This window comes from Ambystoma mexicanum, chromosome 3p (assembly GCF_040938575.1).
Source record: "Ambystoma mexicanum isolate Mex_15411 chromosome 3p, UKY_AmexF1_1, whole genome shotgun sequence".
Lineage (NCBI taxonomy): Eukaryota > Metazoa > Chordata > Amphibia > Caudata > Ambystomatidae > Ambystoma > Ambystoma mexicanum.
In genome coordinates this window covers 569,636,079-569,656,229 of record NC_090925.1, presented here as the reverse complement: position 1 = coordinate 569,656,229, position 20,151 = coordinate 569,636,079, and positions in this window count along the sequence as shown.

The following is a 20,151-nucleotide window of genomic DNA, read 5'->3' as shown; positions in this document are numbered from 1 at the left end:
GTGATTTGTCTTGGGAAAAAAATAGAATAGCAGATATTGCAGTGACGTAATGATGTCCTCCATTTATAACGTGTTAAATGACTAAAGTGGAACGACATTGTTTATCAATCAAATTATTTTGTTGTTCTTTGCAGTGAAGACACACTATGAATGTTTTCTGGTTTACTTGGCCAGCCATTTCCCATAAAATAGCTGAGGTGTGCGGAAAAAGCAAATGGTTGTTTACATTGCACTGAATGATTTATATGAGCTCTTTTGTGTTGTGTGTGGGGGGGGGCGCTCAAACCCACTGCTACTCCGGTCCGTCACTTTTCAGGTGAGTGTTTTCACCTCTGGTCTGTCAATGCTAAGGCAAAGATATAGCCCAAGATGCCTGACACATTGGGACAGAGTACGCCTGCACACGCCCTATTGAATGACAAGGTGACACAGCACCAAAACGTACAGTGCCCCACACAGCCGAATCAGGCATGTTTCAGAGATCACTTGGGGCCAAAATAGTGGTGTTTCAGGCAAGAAAAAAGGAGAGATGTGTCCAAAGTAGGCTGGCAACCCTAGTAGCATAGTAGAAATGTTACATGTTAAGCACAACGCAATCTTAAAAAAACTCCCTGAAGACTTGATCCAAACTGTGAAATCGTACTTCTTTAATGTGTTTTATCATACCCAATGATAGTTCATTTCTAGCCTAAACAAGGAACTATTATCCCAAAAGCTTTGCCGAATAGACGTTAGCCTAATAAAAACATCAGCCTCACAGATTGCTAACTAATTGTAATTTTCTTTTAAAACAAATGACACACCTCTTCTGTCAACATAGTACCCACTTTTTCAAAATACATAGAAACATCACTAAATGGATTTATCATCCTGATTCACCAGTTCTAAGGCATGTCTATGCTATTTCACAGTCTGCATCTCTTACATAGAAGCTGATCAGCCCTACATATAAAGAAAGCCAGACAACAGATGTTAGTCCACCTGGATGCAGGAACGAGAGCCCAAGCTCCACTTTCTTCATGATGGATCACTTGGTCTGGTCACACCCTTAAATGTTTCCATAGTGCAGTCTAGTGGGAATTGTTCATACTGATGCTGTTACGTGTACAAGGAAAAATGGAAGTCTCTGAAAATTGTGATCTTTCCTGTTGGCGGTAGCAATTGACACTATGGGAGTAATTTACAAAAAAAGCCCTACGCCTTAAAATGACCGCTGAGTTTATGCCACGCAAAACTCTTGTGCGGTGAGGTGATTCACACAATAAAGTCTGCACTAAATCCAATGACGCAAAGAAAAGCAGCACTGCCGTACATGCACACAAAATGCTCCCATCCCATACCCAGATTGAGCTGAGAATGGAAGCACCAAACAGCGATTCATTGGTACAATCATACAGAACGCTTCAACGATTGAATGGATTACTTACAGATTACCTGTTTAACTCCTACTCTCCCCTGTAGCAGTACATTATCTCCGAAAGTGCTCAGCCTTCCAGGAAAACTGTTTCTGAAAAATTTAAATTCTCCTTATTTGTCCTACTCCCCCCTTAGCATGGGGTATAAAGCACCTGACAAATGCCATAATCAACCTGTCAATATAAACGATCTTGGACAATCTTGCCACTCAGGAGGGAGAGTAAGGTGTCAGTACAGTGACGAGGAAGAGGAAGATTATGAGTAGTGATGAGTACCAGCAAGTAATCAAAGCATTATCTCCATTTCCCTCTTCCATGTCACAGTACTTACTCTTTGAAGTATACCAATGATACAGGTATTGGACCGGCACATACTTGGAGTTCAAATGAATTATTCCCTACCTCCATGCACAATGGGCCATTGGCCAGGCCCTGGAGCGTCACAAGCAAACCCCCCAATGAGAGAGAAGAAAGTGTGGAGGATAACCCTCAGAGAGACCAACAGGAGAAGGACACAAAGCCACTTGCAATCGATTGAAATGTACTCAGACAGGGCCCCATCCTTGGACAGTCGAAACCCAGGTAAACTCAGCAAATCACAGAAGCCGCAAGCTTCTGTGATTTGAGCAGAGAAGAAAGAGCAGAGAAGAAAGCAGCCGTAGGCCGACTCCCAACTCGCAGAGTCCCAAGGAACTACTGAATAAGACAGGGGCTCAGCACTACCCATTGCACAAAAGGCCAAGAACGACAGATTCTACCAGAAAGAACCCCTTCCAAGAACACTTCACCAATATATGAACAGTGCTACGCCAAGCGTGGGACTGTCCAACCGTTGGAAGGGGGACCCAAAGTGATTTAAAAGGACAAGCAGCAATAGATGTTGACCTTGAGGGAAAGCATGCAGTAGGAGATGTTGGCATTGAGGGAAAGCATGCAGCAGGAGACGTTGGCATTGAGGTAAAGAATGCACCAGATCATTTGTGAAATTTATCAACAGCATGCACCAGGACATGCTGAATCAGACTTTGACAATGATTGGTTTGAGTGGTCCCCCAGTCGATCATGCACTACTGGATGGTGGTGACCAGTGACCAAGGGTGTTGCTAGGTCTGGAAAAGATCAGGTGCTAAGCTAATGTCAGGACTGGTGGGATTCGGGGCTAGCTATAGCCTTTTGGTTATAGTCCCTGAGCTTCTATCCGGGGCTACAACCAAAAGACCTTGGGCTATAGCCCCCTCAGAACTCCCCCCCAGCAATGCCTCTGCCAGTGACTGTGGACATGTTGCCTCTCCTGCATTGGCTTACATGTGGATGTGCATGGTATTTGTTTGGGCCTGCCCAGTTGGTGTGTAGACATTGAGAATCGTGTCTGGGATATCTGCTGGTGTGATGTGTTGGCAGTGCAGTTCTCATTTAGCAGGTGTATTTGTGATGTAGTCTGCTTTTGTTGTGACCATGATAGTTTGTTCTACAGTTTTGTTCCTCATAGTCCAAGTTATGTGAAATGGCACAGGCTTTTCTGTGATCTGTCACCTGGAAGTGTATGGGCACACATCCAGTTACATAGAGTGGGCTGCTCTGCCACTCATAGCGATGTAGATATTGTCCTTTTACTGCATCTTTGTAGGTTATGGACTGTTATGCTTTTTTGGTGGGTAAATCCTAAATGTTTTTGTGACGTATCATGTTCCGGGCCACCAGTGATCTAGGGATGAATATCGGTTACTAAACCATCAATTAGCCCCGCACCACTGGTACACCAGAAGGGATCCCAACCTATTGGAAACACAAGTAAATTATAAAACTCCTTGTCCAATTTTGGTAACGTGACGGAACGGAAGGCTTATCTCTGCAAGGTAATGGATCGTTGGTTAGTTGCAACACAGCAAAAATACAATTATTACCCAATGATAAAAAGGGACTGTTCAGTCAAAGTTGTATGAAAATATCTACTTTATTAATATTCAACAGACAGTTCTAGCAGACTACAAAATACAACCCACCCTGTAAAGGACTGCAGAGGAGAGAGAATTTCAAGAAGGAAAAAGGGATGTACTCTGGATACTGGCAGGAGGGTAGTTGGTAAATAAATTGATCTCAATAGTTCAAGGATACTTGGTTTCAGAACAAAGGGAGCAATGGGTCATCAAATGTCACTTGGGGCCTTCGGGGAAGGACCTTAGGGACAGAACCACATTGGACCTTGTTCTTGTAGAAGTTCTTGGTGCTCGACGGTGTCGACTTAGTTTCAGGGTGCTTTTTACCTTGTGCGACAGAGTTCAAGATGGGAGACAGCTGTGGGTATCAGGTGGCAGGCAGTTCAGCGAGCAAGGCTGAACAGACGGCTGCAGGCTGGCCTACACCACAGGTCAGGGTCAGGAATCATTGTCTCGGTGCTGTATGTCGGGTCTGAAACAGTGGTTGAGGCATCTCGGATGGCGTTAGCAACTGCAATGTGACAATAGTCAACAGTGCAGTCGGTAGCAGCTCGAGGGACTCGACTACCTCAAAAATGTCCTTAAAAGTGGACGCAGGTTGATGCTTGTTGGTGAACTCCTCCTGGCTTTCTCGCTGGGCTTGTGTCGCCCTTTAAGGCGGACGGCCAAAGCTGAGCAGAGTATTACAGGCAATGGTCTTGTACTTTGTTTGGTTCAGAGACATTCTGTCCCTTCTCACCTATGAAGCTTGCTTGCAGAGCCCAGCATGACTGGCTCGGTACCATTTCTGGAGCTGCTGGAGGTTCCCCTGGATTCAATATCTCCTTCTGTTCCCTGGGAGATGTTTAGGGGAGGGATCTTGCTTCCCTCTTGGATTTCGTGGCCTTCCATCACTGGCGGAAGCTGTAAGGCAGACTATACCTTCAGCCAGGCTCCAAATGATTTTTTTTCCTGCTTCTGGTGAAGCCATCAGATGATCTGCTAAGAGAAGGGCTTAGCCCTCTTTTAAAGCCAAATGGGCCCCAGTGATTTGTGCAGGCTAAGCCTACCTTAATGAACCAATCCTAGGTCCCCACCAACAATCTTCTGTTATGCGTGAGGTCCTAACTAGACTACTTTGCAACAGGAAAGGTAAAGGGGTGAAAACATGTACTACTAAGTCTCACCCATCTTCCTGTCTATTGTGGATCAAATGGTCTTTCTGGTTAATTGAGCTCTGTGTTGTCCCTGATAAAAGCACAGGTCTCCCTTGAAGTTATGGCGAGAACAAATGTTCTGTCTCCATCAAATCACATACTTCTTCCGTCTGAAAGGGGTTCCCCCTACAGGGGTTGCCTACTGTAAACAGTTGTCCCAGACATGACATTCACTGCCCTTCATACTAAGGGGTGGGAGCTAAATTCAGGTTGGCACAGATGCATATCAAAAAAGGTGTTGGGTTTCCTGTCCCCTTTTTCAGCTCTGTGACCAGGCCTCCCGCAGACCTGCTTCAATTAACTCTCATCAGTATAGGCTGTCACCAGCAGATTTACAATGGGCGGGGGCGGTCCATGAAGCCTATGATATTTTATTAGGCTGGCCATGGCTGGAGGAAGTTGTTGCCCTCCTCTTGAGATGCTTTCATGTACAATATAACATTACATTACTTAACATAAAATAGTCTCCAAAATAACCTACTATACCCCCATGCAGCAACCCCAGAAACTCACAAACAATAGGATATGACACACTGCAACCAACACTGTGAGGAATTCGACCAGCCAGACGGTGGGTGTGAACTCGCCTGTGCTTTTTTGATATTTTGTTAAGAAATTGAATGATGGGAGATCAACCTCAGAAAATGTGTGGGGGTAATCTGCACACATTTTCCTATGCTCACAGCATGACAAACCCATAGACCTGTGAACTCTGGTGCGACACAGCCTACAGGTACAGTCCTCCCTGTCACATTTAGTTGGAATGTGACAGCCAGGAGTACAAGGAAGCAGGCCAAGCTCTGTCTCAGCGCTGTCCATCTTACATTCCCAAGCCTGATGTCTTTTCTTGGGGTGTTCTTTGCTGTTACTGTTTTAGCATTGCTCCCCTTTCTGAGCTCTGACTATATCTGCTGTTTTGTTGTGATTGTGTTTTCTTTTTGCTTTGGTGTTGTTTTGAATTGGACCATACATCGCTTCGTTGGCTTCGCATTGCCGAAGTGTGTGCTTTCTCACATATTTCACATTAAATAAATGAATAATAAAATAGTAACTATCGTACTAAGCGTGATTGTTATGTATGCAATAGAAGATAGATAGGAAACATTACAAAATGAAGCCGAATTCTGAATCTCAAGACTCTCTTATATACGTTTTGGTGTAAGTGAAAAACTCTTTGATTTAGCGCTGTCTTTTTATGATAAAAATGTTATAGAGGCTACAACTACAAAGTGCAAATTAATAAGTAACCAAAAAAGCACTAACTCTATTCAAAGGAAACCCAGCTGCATTCAAAGGATAAGAAAGACATCAGGTCAAAGGACCAAGGCTAAGCGCCTGAAACATAGCCGCACAGTACAAGCATTGAGTGGCCCACTTCTACCCCACAGAGTAATGAGAGGATTTTACTTTCAAAACATCTCATCAGATCGAAGGGTTGATTTCGAAGAAAATGCCACCTGCCCGTTCGTATATAATTTCAAGATTTCTCTGTGAAGTTTGGCTGTAGGTTGCGTCCTCTCAATCTCAGGATTTGCCACCCCGATATGATCTACATTGCAATGCCAGAGGTTGGGCCAGGCGGTTTAGGCTAGTCGCCCGCATTCTAGTGCATTGCCATACAGCGTGCAGTACAGCAGAGGAACTGGGGATTTCACTGACTATGTTCCATACAGCTGCCCAAAGCAATCTTCAAAATGATCCATAAGCGGTTCCAGGACTGAGTTGCCATTGGACCGAACCTGTGCAAACTTTCAGAACGACCACATCACATAATAAGTCATTGCAAGCTGAATAGGCACACATCTGAATTAAACAATCGAAATAACGCAGGAATTTAGATCAGTTAAAAGATGAGCCCCTTTTACAGATGAAAATGGGAAGGATTGCAAAGATTTCAGCACTGAATATAGTAGCTTGAATAGACAGGAGCACTGGTTTGTTCTGACAGTTTGAAAGGGTGGAAGTTATTTCCTTTTTCACTTTATTCCTTTTAATTTGATTTTAATTTGATTTTGGATGTATTTCATTGTACTCCGATATAAGGCCTTTGTCTATGTTCAAGGCGATGTTCCCTGACTTGAACGAATGCCTGGAAATGTTCTTAAGGGGGAATCAACAATCGATTCCGATTTTAGGTTTGGTTCGTATACTATCACTAGTAATTTCGATAGGGTTTTAACTCATTCACCTTCATTGAAACCATTATTTCAATCATTTAAACCATATTTAAAGTCAAGCACTTTAAGGCTCATCCACCAATAGCTTGAATACAATCCAGCAAGGCATAGGCAGTGTTGCATTATACTGAGAGACCACCTTCATTTAGGGAGTTCCTATAACACTTGCTTACGATTTTCTTAGCGCTATCTTACTGAAGACTCCTATAGAGTCACACAAATTGCCCCACTAACTGCCTGTGCCCACAGTGAGCCAAGAACCAGGCCGGTGTATAGAAAGATTATTAATATTTCAATAATAATATGGCACACAGCTAGAATTTACTCTTCAACACTATTGGCTGAGAAGCTTAGTATCAAAACATGAGCACTATTTGTGTTTTGTGGAAACTAGTTCACATTCAAGGTTTGCTATATGAAGTTCCCTGCGCACTCAAAATGCTTACAGTTTAAATAACAGATTTGTAAAAATGCATATGGCAAATAGAACTTTACCAGAATTTAGTTTAGGAATAGATACAGAGCTAATCTAAAAACAAGGTATACGTCACACATTCAGGGTTGGATACGTGAGGTCTCAGTTTAGCAAAGCACTTCTTCCCACAGCCCCAAAAACCCAAGCATCAATGACATGCATCACCCTTATGTTCAAAGGCTGTAGGGAGTGGGGACAGTTTTGGAATTTTGCTTTGTAGACCCCCTCACTTAAAGGCCTGTATTGGGGAATGTGAACTGTAAAATGGGGATGATTATGAATTTTGGTTTTTCAGACCCCCCCCCTTCTCCTAAAGACCTGTGTTGGGGAATTTGGGCATTTAAAAAGTGTCTTTTGTGGAGACAAGGGCACCCCTTGGTTAATTACAATGTGGAATGAGTGGTGGCAATTGGGAATGACATCTTTTAGATGATAATACCTTTAATTTATAAATGTCACGCCTCTTACCCCGTGGCGCCTCTAGAAGCGATGGGCCTTCCGCCATCAACGGGCCTTCACATTGTCCTGGAACGTGCAGCAGCGCACTAGTTTTTCTATCATGGCCGCCGCCAGAATGAATAACTTCACTCAGAACCTCCAGAGTGACGCGTTGTTCTCCTTCTGATCACTCCTTGGGTAAGACGCTAGTGTAGGGTTTTCCCTTTTGTGAATTCCCTCACCTGCTTGCTGCCTTAATTGCTTTCCTGCAATCCATCCCACTTTTGTGTGTTTTCTCTCTCTCTCTCTCTCTCTCTCTCTCTCTCTCTCTCTCTCTCTCTCTCTCTCTCTCTATCTCTTTCTCTCTCTCATTGATTCTGTGCCTTTCTCTTGTTCGCTGGGTTCCTGGACTTCCACTTCCTGGTCCTCATTAGCTAGGAATTTCAGCACCCATTTTCTACACATCAAGGATTTCATCCCTGGATCACCGACTACCTCTGTCAAACAGGAAATTATATTGTACCTCCTATTGCAACGAATATATGTATATTGGCCTACGCCAAGCTGCTTGTAAGCCACTTGCGAAGAAATCCGTGTTGCAAGGTCCTGACCTTAGAATCAATGTAAGCCGCCATTTTAGGTCAATCTGCCATTTTAGGTTCTCTCTGTAAAGTCACCCTGTGAGTTAAAATGGTGGACAATGTTATTCTGAAATACAACATGGCCGTCTTGACCTCTGTGTTTAATTAATATGTAACTTGCCTGCAGGCCACTTGTTGGGGTCGTGAACTGAGACCTTGTCCTTTGCTGACCTGTGTGTAAAGGATTTCTCGCGCAAATGAAACTAATCCGCAAACATATGTTAAGAACAATGTATTCAAATACTGAACTGAGAACACTTGTTTATCTACATTGTATTAATGTATGAAAAGACCTTTATGAAAAATCCTAAAATACACTGTTACCATGCAGACTTGTTGGCGAATGTATTAAAGGCAAAACCCTATGCATATGGATGTGTAAACTCGGCATGAACCCTAGATCAGTAATGTGTTAGAGGAATATTAACCCGCAGTAGGGTTGGACATCATGTTTGCAAATGGTATAAAAGAGCGACAAATTCTAATGTACATCGCCACTCACTGAGCACACAGAACCACGCTGGAGTTTGTTGTGTTGTACTGAGGGTCGATAGCTATCTGTTACTTTTCTTAAAACTGTTCAGCATAAAATAAAGATCTTTGTATGTTCCTTTGTAACCCGTGGTTGGTGTATTTCCTTTTGGGGTACTCAGCCTCGATATTTTGAGTCTGTTTTCACAGTTGGCGCCCGAATAGGGACCCTCAAGATTGATGCAGGATTGTCGAAGGTTGACACACGCTATCGGACCGGGATCGGACGGTGTGACAAAATAAGGGGCCCCTTCTGATCGAGATGTGACACCTCAGCAGCGCTGCACGACCCGATCCCTGGATGATTAGCTTGTGGTCCGAGACGGCATCTTGATGAGGGTCCACTTATCGAGGCAGGCAGATTTGCCAAAATCACCAAACACGAGGTAAGATTAGTTAGGTAAGATTCTTTGTAATCTGATCGGGCCTCCTTCGGATTGATCAGGTGAGTCGTGACCCGATTCTTAAATATCCTGATAATTTGATTTTGGCGTATTGTATCTGCAGACACAATTATTGACCAGGTAACACCAATAATTTGATATGGCTGGGAAATTGTCTACCTGCTTCAAGGCGTTGTTCCGCAGCGATAGACAATCTTTGGAATTTAGCCGTCCAGCACCACACGAGGGGTCGCCGGCGTGTTCTATGTACTGTAAGCATGGCATTGGAAGTATAGTGTTTAATGATATTTGGCACAGACAAACCAGGCATGCCTCCGAACTTCAGTGGCCAATCAATGGTAGTTTTGAAATCCCCCGTATTGAGTATTTGGAGTCGATTCTATTAAAGAAAAAGGCTAGACCTGCAGCATTTGATGTTTTGCAGAATTGGAAAAAAGAAGCATTACAGCAACTCAAGAGTGGGGAAAAACACGTGCGCTGCCATAAAATGAATGCCTTAAAAGCATTGTTGTATGACCAAGATAAACAGTCTGAGTCAGCTAGGAATATGGATAGGGCTTTCTCGCTTGGCATTCATAAAATGTATCTTTCTAAAGATCTTCATGTTTCCGATGAATTCATGGACAAATTGTTAAATGAGCGAAGGCCTGGTGCCTCTGCGCCACCTCTGTATGTTCCTCTTCCTGCTGCTTTGCCTCTTCCTGCTGTTATTCCTGCTCTACCTACTGTTGTTCCTGTTGTTCCTGCTCCTCCTAATGTTCCTCTTCCTCCAGTTTCTGTTTCTCCACCTATTCCTCCACCCCTTCCTATTACACCAGTAACAGTACCTCCATTGAATTTGCCTGCTCCCCCTCTTCCAAGTAGTCCTGTACCGCTTGTAGTCGATCAGGGTGCAGGGTCAAGGGTTGTCACTCGCAATACTGTACAGCCAGTGAAGAAATGTGATTTGATTGCATGGGCAAAGCATTGTATGGAGAGAGATGCTCAAGCTAATATTTTGCCACACTTTTTAATATGGATAATTTTCCTGAGAAAAATGTTTTATTGAAGGTTTAGGGATTCATTTATGTGTAATGTGAGGCAAATTAAATAATACAGATCTCCCGCACTTTAGCATTTTCAAGAGACACTGTGGAGAAAGTAAATGAGCATGTCGAGAGGTTATTTGAGTATAGAAAGGAGTTGGAAAGGTTTCAGAATGAGGATGACGAGGGGGAAAGTGGTGTCCGGTCATTTCATCAAAAATAAATGGTGAAATGACCATTTGATTGAATCAAAATGGTCGGAAAAAAAAAAGGTCAAATTTATTTATTTATTTATTTATTTATATTTTTTTTTTTAGTTTGGTTGCTTAAAAAATATTTTTTAATAAAGAAAAAGAGGGGTTGGAGGGGGAACCCCCTCATAAAATAAAAACAAAATAAAAAAAATTCAACCTTTTTTTTTCCAACCATTTTACATCGATAAAATGGTCATTCAACCATTTGGTTTTCGACCAAATGACTGGTAGCCGGGGAAAGTATGTATGTACAGAAACGGTTCCTTCCTTGTCGAAAATCGATATCTGAGGAAGCACGAATGTGTACGAAAGACGCGCTTAGATGGATTTCAGACATATCGATAACTCCAGTAGAGGTATATGACACATATAGTCAGTATACGCCAGAAATGCAGAGGAAAGTGACACAGGTAATGAAAGAGTACATACAGGATGATTGTGTAAAGAGAAAGATTAGTTGTCCCACAGAGTTATTGAGTATTTATAACAGAGCTTTTTCACTTAACACTTCTTCGACTGCTTTAGCGCTCGGCTTAGCTCTGTTGCTCAGTAAGCGTTTGGAGTTGCCTACTTCTCAGTTGCCTATGAGAGAGGTTCCTCCGACATTTGTCCCGAAGGTTGGGATCCCCGCTAATGTTGCAGCAGGTACAGCTGCTGTGGACATTCCTGCACATTATGTATCACAGTTTGTTCACGTCCCGTTCTCAAGACAGGAAGTGAATACTATCAGACAATCTATTCCTGATATTAGGAAAATCTGACAGGATTCTATAAAGAAATAGAGTCTGTACTACAGTCCTCAGTATTCCCCCTGGGTGATATTGATTTTTTATTTCCTGTACTCCTGCCCGTAGATTTGTGGAAACAAGTTAGGACTATAGACAACGTACCAGGGTTGGGAGATACATGGGCCCTCATTACGAACCAGGCGGTAAGTTACCGCCTGGGTCGTACCCTTACCACCATGGCGTAAACTATGTTTACGCCATGGTGGTTGGCGGATTTACCGCCCCATTCCAAGGTGAGTGGGGCGGTAAATCCCCATTTCCCATTTTACCCTTCCCCATTCCCATTTTCGCCCCATAGGGCATAATGGGAATGGGGAAAGGCGATAATTACGGCACCGTAAATTACGGTGCCGTAATTATTGCCAAGGTCCCTTTGCGGCATGGATTTTAACGGCTGTAAAAAAGCAGCCGTTAAAAGCCATCCCGCAAAGGGAACCTTGTAATCAGGCGTTAAGGGTTGGCGCCGTTTACGGCGCCGTAAACCCCTTAACGCCTGAGTCGGAATGAGGGCCATCGGCTAACATTACTAGACTCGATGGAGAAAGGCCAGCTGGTGAAAGACCGCCCCAGGTGATACTAACTTTGCCTGATAGAATCATTGCAAAATTGAAAACCATAATTCCTGAGAAAAGAATTATTTGGGACAAGCTTACGGCCTGTGTCCAAGGGAAGTCTGAGGGTGCTACCGAGTTCTTTAATCGGTTCAAACAGGTATTCTCGATTTCAGCAGACAAGACTTAGGCACAGAGTCTGGGAAAAGATTATTTGTGGACAAAGTTGTGCGTGGATTGCTGCCTGACATCCAGTCACAAATGATGTCTTCTGAGAGCGCTTGGCAGGCGAAGTCCCAATCAGAAGTACTGCACATGGCTCAGTACTACGAGAACTGGGTCAACAATGAAAAAGATAGAGTTGAAAAGCGAAAAGGTGATTTAAAGACTAAAGTACTATTACAGCAAATTGTTAGAGGCCCCAGAGGGGGTAGTTCGCAGATTAGAGGTCAGTATGTTCCACAAGGGAATGTGCCCTTGGGTCCTGTGAACATTAACCAGTGCGCCTATTGTCGACAAGAGGGTCATTGGCGTGCACAATGCCCCATCCTTCGACAGAGGTCGAATAACACATTTGGAAATATGGGTAGACGATCCAGACGTCGTCCTGGGTGTAAGGGGCCCTGGTAGAGGTCAGTTTGCACAGGATCCTCAGCAACCTTTTTCACAGGATAATCAGACTCCGAGTGTGGATACTAGGAACATATTTGATCATCCTTCTTCTGCATATCTATCTGAAGACTTTCCTTTTGATGATATTTTGTTTCATTAGGATTGCCCGAAGCAGGGTTTGGAACCTACACCTATTCCCGTCAATCAGAAAGGTCCCTACGTTGAAATGGTGGTGGGAAATAGGAAACATCAGTTTTTGATAGATACTGGAGCACAGAAGGTTCCAAACATTCCACTGTCAGGGCAAACCAATGTTTCTGTAGGGTTTTCTGGTACACCAGTTGTTTGTCCAGTTTCTTTGCCGGTACCCATTTCTTTGGGTCCCTTTACGGACCACTATCCATTCCTGTTGACTTCAAATTGTGGAGAGAATTTGCTGGGTTTGAATCTATTGAAAGAATTAAATGCGGTAATTTATTGTTCTCCTGACGGAGTGCGTTTGACGATTTCACCACAGCAACTTTCTGTCTCTCAATTCTTGACTAGACCTTTGCCGCCAGAATTCAGTGATGTACCAGAGTGCTTATGGGCAGTTGACGACAATGATGTCGGTGTTCTACAGATTGTACCTGTTAAGATAGTCTTAAAACATGGAATTGAGCTGCCACGCATTCCCCAGTATAAGATTTCAGTTAAGAGCGAGCAAGCTTTGAAATGCATTGTTTCCGATTTTGTGCAGATTTTACCCGTGTACAAAAAAGGCGATAATGCAATTCCATTCCGTTTCATAATTGATTTACGTGCTCTTAATAAAGTCGTCGCTCTGCAATTTTCAATTGTGCCTGATGTGATGACAATATGAACCATGATTCCGGCTACAGCTACTTACTTTAGTGTTGTGGATCTGAAGAATGCTTTCTTTAGTATTCCTATACACAAGGATAGTAGATACTTGTTCGGGTTCACCTTAGGGGGACGCTCGTTCACATTTACTCGTGCACCTCAAGGTTACACAGAGAGTCCTAGCATCTACAGTAGGGCTTTGAAAGAACAGCTCGATACCCTTGAATTACCCTCTACTTGTACATTGCTTCAGTATGTTGATGACCTGCTTTTAGCTGATGACTCTGAGAGCGCCTGTAAGGAGGGCACTGTGTTATTGCTTATTCATCTAGCTAAACATGGTCACAAAGCTTTGCTTAAAAAGTTTCAATATTGTTGCCTGTCAAAGGAGGGAAGAAGATCGACACCTGAAAGAATAAAACACATTTCTGGCATGTCTGTCCCAAATGCACAGAAGGAAGTTAGAGCCTTGATAGGTATGGCTTCTTAATGTAGGTTGTGGATCCCAAACTTCTCACTAGTGATTAAACCGATGTTGGCTTTGACAAAGAAGGGAATTTCTTCACCATTGCCGTGGAACATGGAACACCAGCAATCGTTTGATTTGCTCAAGACTGCATTATGCTCGGCACCAGTTTTGGGCACACCAAACTATGAAAAGGCCTTTGTGTTGTTTGTGTATGAATGTGATGGCTGTGCTTTCGCTGTATTAACGCAGGAACATGGAGGGAAGTATATGCCGTGCGGTTACTTTTCTTCCGCCCTTGATCCTGTAGTATGCGCTTTGCCAAGATGTTTGCGAGCTGTCGCTGCTGCTGCTGCGTCTGTAAAACAGAGTGAGGGAATAGTCCTAGGCCATGATCTAACCCTGATGGTGCCTCACTCTCTAGATGTTCTCCTGAACCGAACCCAAATGCGACACCTCACTTCCGCACGGTTCACTAGATATGAATTGATCTTGTTTGCTCCTCACATCCAAATTAAGAGGTGTTGTGTTCTTAATCTGGCTGAACTCCTACCTTTCCCGCAAGATACTGCTTGCGGTGACGAAGAGTCACATGACTGTCTGTATACTACCGAACAACAGACAAAGGGTAGAATTGATTTAAAAAGCACTCCTTTGAACAATCCGCAAGGAGAACTGTTTTGTGATGGCTCCTACTTCAAACTTCCGGATGCACAGCTGCTTATGCAATCACCACATTAAGCACAGTCGTAGAAACCAAGAGAATCATGCATAACTCTGCGCAGGCCGCAGAGATTATAGCATTGACCCGAGCTTGTGAACTTTCTGAAGGGCTTACAGTAAACATATATACTGATAGTCAATATGCCTTTGGGGTGGTTCACAACTTTGGGAGACTTTGGTCAGAGAGAGGGTTCTTAACTTCACATGGTACCAAGATCCAACATGGCTCCCTAATAATACAACTGCTCTCAGCACTTGCGCTCCCTATTCAGTTAGATGTCATAAAATGTGCAGCACATCGAAAGATTATAGATGATATAGGAAAAGGGAATGCTTTCGCTGATCAGATAGCTAGACAAACTGCTACCAATCTCTTTACGGAGATGTATGTTTCAAGGGAGACTGTAAATGTCTATGCAATGGATGAGGGTGTTGGGTCTGTACGGGATATCCAAGCCGATGCCACGTTAGAAGAATCCAAGAGGTGGGCTGAAGGCTTGGGGAAACTTGATGGTGATGGGTGTTGGGTGGACATAGTCGAAGGGAAATGGCTACTCCCTGATGCTTATGTAATGATGATGGTCATCATGGCCCATGGTCCTACACATATATGTGCCCAGAAAGTCACGGAAATGTTAGAGAAATTTTGGGCAAATGACAAAATTTCAAAAATTGCCCAGCACTATGTTCAGGACTGCATGATTTGCCTACAACACAATGTGGGAAAGGGGACATAAACTCCAAGGGGAAGTTTTGGGCCACCTTCTGTCCCCTTTGAAATCATCCACTTTGATTTTATTGAAATGGAACGGTGCAATAATATGAAGTATGTATTAGTTGTCATTTGTGCCTTTAGTAAATGGGTCGAGGCTTTCCCTGTCAAAGATGCTACAGCCATGACTACTGCAAAAACCATGTTAAAGGAGTATTTTCCATGGTTCGGGTTACCAAGAGTCATCTGGTCGAATAATGGTCCACATGTTGTCGCTGCTGTGATTCTGCAGATGTGCGGCATTACAGATCGACAAACGGTTCCATCAGCCAGACACGCTCAGAGCGCCGGACTAGTAGAAAGACACAATGGCATCATCAAGAACAAGCTCGCTAAGACGTGTGGCGGCACTAAATTAAAATGGCCGGACACCTTACCGATCGTGTTATTAGCCATGCGTACAACCCCTCAAACTAAGACTGGGCTCTCTCCATTTGAGGTGGTAATGGGGAGACCTGCCAATATCTGGAATCTTCCTAAATGTAGATCCTTGAAGAATGTTGAAAATGTACTTCGTTCAGATTATTGCAGCCAGTTGACTAAAAACCTGTATTTGATTTATCACCAGGTGCGAGAGGCTTTACCTGTGTGATACGAGGGCCCGGGCCACAGCATACAGCCTGGGAACTCGGTGCTCAACAAGGCCTTTGAGCGTTCTTCTTGCCTTGCACCTCGATGACGGGGCCCATTCCAGGTCCTGTTGGTCACAGAGACGGCGGTGCGGGTCTCTGGCAGGAAGCATTGGATCCATGCGCGCATGTCAAGAAACTTCCTCACCCAGTGCCACACGATACAGAAGAAACAGAACCCCTCGCTAACGCTGCAATCAACAATCCCAAAGCAGTAAATAGCGCCGAGAGTGTATCAGAGAATCTTTCTGATCCTGTGAGGCTTGGGAAACCTGCCATTTTGTCTCCGCACTCTCCAAAAGTTTTGCACCTGGAAATTGTCGTTTCAAATTCGCCATCTTCACTTGCTCCTGATACGTTGCTTCCAACGGGAAGTGACAACACATTGTTTCCGGATCAATCAGTGCCGGGAGAAGCAAGGTGCAATCTGCGTTCAAGAAAATAGACTTACGACACGGTTTTGCTGTGCATTCGATAGACTTACGGCACAGTTTTGCTGTGCATTCGATAGACTTACGGCACGGTTTTGCTGTGCATCTTATAGACTTACGGCACGGTTCGGCTGTGCATTCGGAGAAGGAAAGGATCATCGAGGGGTCGTTTTTACCCAAATTTGAGAAAGGGGATTCTGTTGGCTAGGGTTGTGGAAGGACTAAGAAGTCACGCGGCCGGGAGGTCGCCAGCAACGAACATTGGGGGTTTCCGTTTGAAGACTACAATGCCTGCCACTGCTACCACTTGTATGGGTCTTGTAAATGATCGTGTGACCAGCCGGGATAATGGACAAAGCACTTGGGCCCCGAAAACGTATTGCTGTGTTTTTATAATAATATTTGGTTTTATAATAGTCACTGTCTTAGGCCTATGGTACCTCGAGGAAACTCATCCTTTAGAGTCCTTGTTACCGACTGAAAATGTACCCACTGTTCCTACTCCCTTTGTACATTTACATACTCTGTCCCCTAGGGACTCTCAGCATAGACAAATGTACCGTAACAACACTCTGTTACTTATCATGAATGCTACGCATGCCATTTTTAATAGGTCCAACTGTTGAGTCTGTTCACATTTATCGCAACATGTGTATAAGGGGCTAGATTGGTCTATTCATCCTTTACCTTTGACAACTGCTTGTTATTCTTCTCTTAGAGCACTGTTCTTTGGCCGTTGGAACGATAGCATCTCGGGGAACTTTGATGGCACTAATTTGAATAGTTTTGAGAAACGTGTTCTGGGATGCCCGCTTTTCGCAAATAGGAGTAAGCTTAACGTTGCTTCTATTAGGCCTTCTGATAGACTGTCTCGTCCTTTTCAATCTTTTATTTCCTTTAAAGGTTGTGCCAACGTTGCAAATTTGACTGGGGAAGACATACCTTTGTATGTAGGCGAACCTGTCTACTTTGTTTGCGGTAATGTAGCATTTCCATGGTTACCCAGGGATTGGCAGGGAACCTGTTATTTAGGGATCCTGTTACCTGGGGTGCTCATAGCTAGTACAGTTGAGGTTTCAAAGGCTCTTCCACCGCGGGACTAGACGATGACACTCCAGCACAAGTCTTGGGAGATGTAGCAAAATCACTGTGCCATTTTGGGGGCAGATAGCGAATTCTGAATATATCAGAAGACTAGCGAGAGTACTGGAGAGAACCATCAACCGGACCACGGACATACTCTATAATATGACATTAGAACAGAAAGCGATAAGACTAGTAGTGCTCCAGAACTGGAAAAAAGGAAGGGTAGAAGTCCTTTTCCAGTTACTTTAGGAATCCACACCGTATGTTCCCCCTCTTGCCAGAGCTCCTAGGGATGAACTAATGCACATCGGAGCAGCTCGAGGACCCCTTTCCCCAGAAGGAAGGAACCGGAGAAGGTGAGAAGGGTTTGTGTATGTACTGCAGATGCGATACCCACCTATTACGGGACTGTCTTGAGGTACCTCCTAATTGGTCGGGCGGGAAACAACAACCTCGGTCCTAAAAGGGACGAGTTTCTGAGGTCATCTTCCAGTCCCTCTACATCCCTTTCTCTCACCTCACCAGCAGATGACAACCGATTAATTGTCATCTCCATTCAGATAATCGTCGGCCAGCGAAAGATAGACCCCCCTGGCCCTGATTGACTGTGGTGCCGCAGGAAATTTCATTCATACAATATGGGCAGTTAATGAACGGATCCCCAGCATAGAGAGGAAGGAAGACCAGAAGGTCAAAGGCGTGGATGGTAGGCCTCTCAGCTTGAGTCTTATAACAAATACCGCTGAAGAGCTTCAGGTATCTGTCTTCCAACATCAGGAGTCGCTACAATTTGATATCATCAGAGCGGCCCACTTCCCAATTGTATTGGGAATCTCCTGGTTAAGGAAACATAATACGACCATTGACTGGGCCAGGAACCTCCTGGAGTTCAACTCAGCCTATTGTATCAAACAATGTTTACAGAATGCCACAGAAGAACCAGTGAAAGCAATCCTTCCTTGCCTGCCGATACAGTTAACATTAATTGCATACCGCTGGATCTCACAGAAATTTGCTGATCTAGATAAGGTTCCCCAGGATCTCCAACCTAACCATCTGTAAGACTGTGCAATTGAGCTCACCCCGGAGGCTTTGGTTCCATTTGGTCGTATTTTACCTCTCTCTCTTTGAGAAAAGAAGGCTTTCAAAGAGTACTTTCACTCTGACTTGCAAAACGGACTTATTCAACCTTCCCATTTGCCCACAGGAGTCTAATTTATATCAAAAGGGACATGCAGGAGCTCAGACCTTGTAGGGATTACAGGGGGATCAATAGGTCACCGTCCATAATTGTTGCCCCATGCCACTCATTAGAGACATCCCGAAGGCAGTACAGGGAGCAGTGGTGTTCTCTAAACTGGACTTCTGTAGGGCTTACCAACTCCTACGTATCAGAACAGGTGATGAATGGAAGACTGCCTTAAGGACCCCTTTCGGGCATTTTGAGTACTGTGTCATGCCTTTCGGGTTAGTCAACGCCCCAGCTGTCTTTCAGCAATTTATGGACAGGCTCTTTTCAAATTTGCTGTTCCACTCGGTCATTGTTTACCTCGATGATATCCTCATTTTTTCTTCTGCTTACCATGAACACAAGAAGAACCTCTGGGAAGTTTTAGTTTGACTACGGAACAATGAACTCCATGTGAATCCTGAAAAACGCCTATCTAAAGTCACTACTGTACCATATCTAGGGTATATTTTGCCCAATCAAGGAGTCGAGATGGATCACGACAAGGTATCTGCAATACTCAAATGGCCAACTCCTGCTTCGATAAGGGATGTTCAGCTGTTCTTAGGACTCGCCAACTTCTACCGTAAGTTTATCTCTGGTTTCTCTGGAGTGGTACTTCCCATCTCATCTCTCCTGAAGAAGATACACTTTTCCAGTTGAATGAACTGGCAGATTCCATCTTCAAATGCCTCAAATCGCTGTTTTGTTCCACACCAAACTTGCGCCAGCCAGACCAAACGTGCCCCTTCATAATTGAATCAGATGCCTAGGCGGCAGCAGTGGGAGTAGTGTTGTTAAAGAAGTAGAAGGTAGAAAGCTTCCCATGGCCTACCTATCAAAGACCTTAATGAGTGACCTTAACTCTGTAATTGAAAAGGAGCTACTGGCGATGAAATTGGCATGTGAAGAATGGCCTCATCTGCTGCAAGGAGGCTCTCATCCTTTTATCATTCGTACAGACCATCAGAATATATGGATCCTGCAAGAGATGGAATGCCTGAAACCTCATCAGGCTTGGTGGGCTCACTTCTTCGCTCAATATGACATTTCCATCTCCTACATACCGGGAAGCCAAAATATCCTTGCGGATGCCGTGTCCTGTTGTAACATTACTGCCCTTTCCGCCAGTCACTCAGAGGAATACTTCCTTTAAATAAACAGATTTTTCAACCAGGTGTCTTCATTTCTGCAAGAGGTGAAGGAAGCCTCTGTACGCTACCTTCAGAACTCAACCACGACACCAAGCTCAACCTCGAAAGGAAGGAGGGTTTGGTCTTTGTTAATAACCGACCCTACGTACCAGATGCTTCCTTATGTAGGCTTGTTTTGTCCTGTTGTCACAAGGGCAAAGTAACTTGTCATAGAGGTTTCTCTAACACAGTGGAACTCATCCGATGAAACATCTGTTGGCTGATCCTTCGCTCTGACTGACGTCAAGACTTTCACTCAAGGCTGTTCGATCTGCACCCAAAGCAAATACTGCACGCAAAGATCTCTTGGTCTTCTGGAACACAGCCCAGTCACTA